This window comes from Gekko japonicus, unplaced genomic scaffold (assembly GCF_001447785.1).
Source record: "Gekko japonicus isolate JY-2015 unplaced genomic scaffold, Gekko_japonicus_V1.1 scaffold2907, whole genome shotgun sequence".
In the NCBI taxonomy this organism is placed as follows: Eukaryota; Metazoa; Chordata; class Lepidosauria; order Squamata; family Gekkonidae; genus Gekko; species Gekko japonicus.
This window is the reverse complement of record NW_015170363.1, coordinates 183178-190499: the sequence shown is the minus strand read 5'-3', so window position 1 is coordinate 190499 and position 7322 is coordinate 183178. Positions and strand designations below refer to the sequence as shown.

The 7322-nt window shown below is 45.5% G+C and overlaps 1 protein-coding gene across 1 annotated transcript in view; it reads right to left on the bottom strand.

Moving 5' to 3' along the window:
• Positions 1–7322, bottom strand: part of PREP (prolyl endopeptidase) — a 150632-nt gene that overhangs the window by 3560 nt on the left and 139750 nt on the right. The window lies entirely within an intron of this gene.

Below are 7322 nucleotides of genomic sequence, written 5' to 3'. Positions count from 1 at the left end.
CAACATTTGTAAAATGTTAGAGTATACTGGCCTAGTGTTGGGCCCACCCTTGGAGGCCACGTCGCCCCCGTACTTGCTGCTGTGCTGGGAAAGGGGTTTTGGGGTTCCGCCGTGAGCCTCAGACACGGGGGCCTCCCTCTGGGTTCCGTCACCCTGAAGAGTGGAAGCTCAGCCTTTGGACCTCAGGCTTGGCAGGCTCTAGGGACTCTCTCTATTTCCCTCTGGCCTTTCCCTGCTTTGTCCTTTCCTTCCTCCCAGGCTCTGGCTTGCTCTCCCCTTTTTATTTCCTTCCCCAGCACGTGTTCCTCTCTTTCCTCCACTCCCTCATTTCCCAGAGGCTCCTCCTGCTGCCCATCCAGCATCTCCCACCTCCACTGGCTTCTCCTCCCCCACGAGCCCTGTCCCCGTCTCCAGGCTCCCTGAACTCTTCCGTCTCAGGGTGGGGCTCCGCCCGGCCAACCATGGCATTGAGCTCAGTGTCACCGCAGCCTTCCTCCAAGGACCAGGTAGGGCCTCCTCCAGCTCCCCATCAGTTTCCCTGGCTTGTGGCACCCGCAATTGTGGCTGGGTGCGTCTGGGCGGCCCCATCTTCTCCTGGGCTCTGGCGGACAGGTGTAAGGAGGGTCCTGGAGGCGCCTCCTTTCCCTCCATCTCTGGCGGTCGCCTCAGGGCCCCAAACCAAAGGGCCTGTTCCCACTCTGAGGCCCTCGGCTCCCCTTGAGGTGACCTGCTCCTCGGCGGAGGCGGGCGCACCTTAGAGACTCTCCCTGCCACGACAGTGGAGCTTGCTGGCCTGGCCCTGCATTGCTTGGTGACCTGGCCCCTGGCAGCCTGCTCCTCCTCCAGACTTCATCCGGTGCAAGCGGGGGGTGGGGGGAGACAATCCCGGGTTGGGACACACAGGAACCTCTTGTTGCGTTTTACTTAAGAACCAAGCACGAAGTTCCATGAAAAATCAAGATGCAATGTAGGAGCCCCTGAAACATACGATGATGAATCAAGGTCTATGCTGGCAACAGCAAACCTGTGTGTGTGTGTGTGTGTGTGTGTGTTTTTTAAAGATATCTTTTCTCTCACCAAGATTGGAGGGAAAAAACCAGCTGTAGGGACAGTATGGGCATGTAAGAGTTAAGTTCCCTCTGTGGGCAACATCTGTATATTAAATCTACTACCCTTCCCCACATAATCTACTTTTTACTCAATGGTCTTTGCCACTTCCTGTCTAGTTGGATTCTTAGAGAGCCAGTTTGGTGTAGTGGTTAAGTGCGTGAACTCTAATCTGGGAGAACCGGGTTTGATTCCCCACTCCTCCACTTGCACCTGGCTGGATGACCTTGGGCAAGCCGTTGTTCTGATAAGAGCTGTTCTTGAAAAAGAGCAGTTTCTGTCAAGAGCTCTCTCAGCCCCACCTACCTCACAGGGTGTCTGTTGTGGGGAGGGGAAGGGAAAGGAGTTTGTAAGCTGCTCTGAGACACCCTTGGGTGGTGAAGGGCGGGGTATAAATCCAATCTCTTTTTCTTCTTCTTCTTAATCAATTGTCCCACTTACAGTGCTATCCTAAACAGAGCTACAACCCTCTTAATTCATTGAAGCAAATGAGTTTAGAATGGTGTAATTTTGTTTAAGATTACACTGTTAAATCCGTTAATATCAACTCCAATTAGCAGTTGCTCTCACAGGGTATCTTTCCCCACCATAGCTCCTTGCAAGTGGTTGCAGGCACTGAATCTGGGATCTTCTGTATGAAAATTAGAGTCTATTACTGAACTTTGGCACCTCCCTGATATGCTCAGCCAGGATTTAACTTGCAGTGAACATGAGACACACAATCCTGAAGAATGTTTGACATGCTTGCAATTGGGAAGAAAACCAAATAATTTTCCAATGAAAGATGCAAGTTTTTAAATATTTAATGTAGGGTTTGACAAACTCACGCACTGTGTTTCCATGCTGACTTAAAATTTCCCCTGTGGACACTTGAGTCTTTGGGGTTGATCCTGCTGGCCATGGCCAGCCCCCGTGCCGCCACTGCTGATGATCTGAGAGGTGAGGCCAGGGCCCCAAAGACAGATGGAGCTGGGGAGGGATGAGGGAGGCCTTGAAACAAGTTGCCTGTTTCTGGGGAGTCCTGAAGGGGGCTTGGAATGGCTTGTGCTCTCCCTGAAGGGAGCTGGGGAACTATACTCAATGCTGTTCCAGTTGTTGAGTGAGGCACAGCAGGACTTGGTGAATCATTCAGGTGGCAATTCTAAGAACACTTTCCCAGGAGTGAGCCCCACTGAATAAAATGGGACTTACTTCTGAGTAGACCTGATCAGGACTACTTCCTAAATGTTGGTCATGTGCCTTCCTTGCCTAGCCTGCTTCATAAACAGTTACACATTGATTGCATTTGTTATGGATGAGTCTGGCTTCTGAATTTTTTAGCTGGCTAAGGATGCCAGCTCTTCTGCTATTGTAGGAGAGCTCTTGCTGGTAGTCCCCCCCCCCCTATTGCTACTTAGTAGGGCAGCAGGGGGGAAAATGCCTGAAATATCACCATCACTCCAACTGTGGGATGACACTCTGGCACAACCCAAAAGTGATGTCATCACATCTGCGGGCCAATGCAGGATTTAACTGAAATTCTATGTTCATAACACTATCCTAGATCCACAGAAAATAAAATGGGAAGGCTAATGCAATGGCTGGCCAAATATTCATTTTCATCTAAAAAAAGCTAAGTGAAAGCACATGAACCTTCAAACAAATGCAAAATGTAAGCATGCTAAGAAGAAGAAGAAAAGGAGATTGGATTTATACCCTGCCCTTCACTACCCGAAGGTGTCTCAGAGCGGCTTACAAACTCCTTTCCCTTCCCCTCCCCACAACAGACACCCTATGAGGTGGGTGGGGCTGAGAGAGCTCTTGACAGAAACTGCTCTTTTTCAAGAACAGCTCTTATCAGAACAACGTTATCAGATCACTAACTATGCTAAGTCTACAAGTGAGGCCAGCCTGAAGAGGCTATCCAGGCTATCACATCACAAGGTATGAGACTGAGGGGCAGGCAAGTGAGATGCTTATCTGCAATTCCATGACTTAGTAGCAGACTGCCAGACCCTAGACTATGAAAGCCAGTGTGGGTAGTGGTTATCGTGTCAGACTAGGATCAGGGAGACCCAGGTTCTAATCCCACTCATGCCATGGAAGCTTGCTAGGTGACTTTGGCCCAGTCACACTCTCTCAATTTAACATATCTCACAGGGTTGTTGTGAGGATAAAATGGAGGAGAGGAGAATGGTGTAAGATGCTTTGGGTCCCCCTTGGGGAGAAAGGCAGGGTACAAATGAATTAAATAAATAAAAAATAAAATAAATGATACTGCACAAGAAATAGGAAAGCCTCTGCTCGTGGTGAACATCTTAGCTTCCTAGGGGTTTCAACAGCCTGGAAGCAACTCTGGCACAGTGCCATCATGTAGACAGCATGCTTTACTTGCCTTCCATGAAGAACTATTCAACAACCAAACAATTAGAACAAATAGAATGAGAAAAGAATTTGACTATGAGTTTGTGGAATTGCTTAACTTTAGTTAATACTAAAATGTATCTTATAGAAAATTATTGTAGAATGTTTAGACAATGTTTAAATAGAAGAAAACATGTATTGTTAGTCTATAGAGTTGAAAAATTATATATTTATGTGTTTATGAAATTTCAAGGTATAGTTAAAACTAGATTTATAGAAAATTGTAGTGAAATGCTTAGACATTGCTTAAATATTAAAAATATGTAATGTTAAATATAGGCTTGCAAAGATATCCGTTGGCTATATAGTAGAAAGATTGGCAATTAGATATATATGTATGAGGTAGTTTAAGAGATATAATGTTATTGTTACTCTCACATAGGGGCCATTTTATAAAAAAAGAGCTGCAGGAGCTCATTACCATATCTAATAGGCTATTAGCATAATAGTTCATTAGCATATGCCACGCCGCCTGACATCACTGGAAGTGATGTCACAAGGGGAAGCAAAAAGGGGGGGAGGCATCTTCAAAAGCCTCCCCTTTTCCTTCCCCAGGCGGCCTGCCAAGGCGGGCTGGGGGGGGGGAAGTTAAGAGAGAACTTCTCTCTGGAGTCGCGCCTCTTTCTATTATATTCTATGGGGCCATAGAATACAATGGAAAGATTGCATTTAAAAAGCCAACCATATTCAAGCATCATTTGCAAATTCTAGCCAAAGCAAATAATTATGACAACAAAAGGTCACTCCTTTTATAATAAAATGCAAGACGCTCATTAGTAACCTAGGCAAAGAAGAAATACAGGAAAGTAATATTTAGGAGGGGAATTCCCTAGTCACCTGGTCATTCCTTAAGCCCTACAATCAAGGGGAAAACATGTATATATGTATTTATCTGCAGATAAGTAGCTCTATTGGTCTCTTATCTGAAATGTAAGATGATTTCCAATTACGTGACACTTAAGAATGGGTCCAGTACCAGTACTCTTCCAACAGAGGGATTCCAGGATGTGCAGAGATTACAATCCTACTTGTTTGGCATTTTCTATGTGTGCTTTCATTTGGAGATACTATGGAGGGCAGTTTCCACGTTCTGGTGGGGGAGGGAGCAAAGAGGGTACTTTAAGGGCTAAGATAGATTAAATATTTTGCTTAGAACAGTGAGGCCACTCTGGAAATGCCTTTCACCGCAATCTGTTCAAAGGATCAAGCTGAAAACCAGGAGCTGCACAGTTTCAAGCAGAAGCCAGCTTTGCTTGATGCTGAATGGCTGGTTTCCCTTGATGCCACCAAAAACCTTACCCAATTTCTGGACCAGTTTTATATTTTTAAAAGTGTATTTAATGTATAACAAATTAACAGATATGTATGACTGAATATGAAGTCAATAAAAAAACCAGATAAACAGGCTCTGAGGTATGAAGGAAAGGACAAGACTGGCTGAGCCAGTGTTCAACTCATATGTAGGCATATCTGTTATTTCAATTGTGAAGCCAGGCTTATACCACAGAGCTCTGTCATCTCCCTTATAAATAAAAGCTGAATGGTGGTGGCACTTCTCTAGAACATTCCACACGCGTCAAAATCAGTTCGCTCTCTGATCTGTCATTCAGAGGGTCTCCCTATCCACTGGCTGCTTTGCCTGAGTCCTGCCTCCAACATTCTAAACAGTTTGCTCTTCCTCTCCCCCCCCACAGCCAGTCAGAACACAGAGATTATTTGCATATGCAGCCTCATTGGCCTTTGCCTCGGAACACAGGTTGTTTGTATATGCGACTTGATTAGCCTTTGCCTCTAACATTCTAAACACTTTGCTGTTCTGAGGTAAAATGTGTCCAATCTCCAGGTGAGGGCTGGAGATCACTCAGAATTACAACTGCTTTCCAGATGGCAGAGATCAGTTCCCCTGGAGAAAATGGTGGGCTCTGTATCCTTATATGTTGCTGAGGTGGCTCCCGTATGACAGCCAATATGACGTAGCAGTCAGGGATTCAGAGCACGGAAGAGGCTGCAGGTATGTGGGGGTGGGTGGAAAGCTGAAGAGTGAGGGGGAAATAAAGGTAGGTTGATGATTGGCTGAGAAGGAGATAGGGTTGCCAACTCCAGGTGGGAAATTCCTGGAGATGTGAGGGATGGAGCCTGGAGAGGGTGAGGTTTCAGGAGGCATGGGACCTTGGACAGGTACAAAGCCATAGACTCCACCCTCCAAACCAAGCATTCCCTTCTGGGGAACCATCATTGCCAATCTCCAGGTGAGGGCTGGAGATCACTCAAAATTACAACTGTTCTTTAGGTAGCAGAGATCAGTTCCTCTGGAGAAAATTGTGGACTCAGTGTCATTATACCCTGCTGAGGTCACCACAGCAAATTGACACTGAGTGTCCAAGGTCGGGGCATCCGCCCAGAGCCTCTTTCTAGAGGCCGTTGTATTTATTTCCACAACGGGCCTTTTCCCTAGTTTCTTATAAAGCTTGTTCCATCCTATTGGAACTTCTGAACATTTGCAGTCCCTCAGTTAGCAACCAGTGTGTGCCCTAGATCTTTGATTTCCATCCCCTTTCACCTACACAAAACATTACCTGCTTCATATTCAAATGATACCAAAAATTCACATTTTAAAAAAGGATAATATAAACCTTCCCTTTAACTGTATTGGCCAGTTAAAGCCATAACCCACAAACATGCTTTGCAATGGTACACTCTACTTATCTCTGTTGATGCTGCCAATTTCTTCAGCAAACCCCTGGAATGTCTGGGGTCTGGACACCACCCAGACTTTAGTGTTCTGTAGGAGAGGGTTAGAGCAGCAAACCTGTAGACTCCTTTTCCTAACAGACTGGTGGTGAGATTGCTCCCACCAATGCAGGTAAGAAGGTGCACAGACTGTGGAGTGTGCTACATTCCCAAGACCAAGTTTCAGGCATCTGAGCTGGGAGGAAAGCTTCAGTGTTGGGCAGCTGTTTGTGAATCATGCTTTAAGTATACACCTCAGATTTTTACTATACTCTAGAACAGTGGTGGGCAAACTCATTAGTCAAGAGAGCCAAATATCAACCGTACAATGATTGAAATTTATTTTGAGAGCCAAATTTTTTTAACTTAAACTATATACGTAGGTACATTGTTATTAACTTAATTAGGGTACTCCTAAACTGGCCTTTGTTAAAAATATCCTCCATCTGATTGAGGTACGTTCGCTGAGGTCGACCCCTTCCAACTCTCCCATCCACACTCGTCTTGTATACTTGTTTCGTCTCCTTTCGTTCATCCTCTCTATATGTCCAAATTAAATCATTAAAAAAAATCATAAAACATAAAATTAAATCATGACAAAATAAATCATGACAAACGCTAATGTGAACAATGGCCTTGCATCTCCTTGGAAAGTTTGGGTAAGTCAGGTTTGTATGTTGTTTTTAATTTTAGGCACGCACTAGAGAGCATCAATATGTATGGCCTCGCTGGACCAGATTCAAGGTTCTTAGCTAGCAGCTAGCATTCTGTTCCCAACTGCAGCCTTCCAGAGGCCTCTGGAAGCTCAAAGAGCTGTTTGCCCTCCCCCATTCTCTCAACAGCATTTCATATTAAGAGGTTCAGTGTCCTTGAACGCAAGCTTGATTGTTCACAATATATTTCATCTCTATGGGTCCCCTAAACTTCCCACCCACATCTTGTGGCAGTGGCTTTCACAAGTTAATTGGGTGGGGAGGGCAGTTTTCAGAGGCCCGCAATAGTCATCCTTCCTACCCAGCTCAGCTGTTTCAAGCACGCAACACCGAAAGCAGAGTCGACAAAAAGTGGCCACTCAAAGTTCC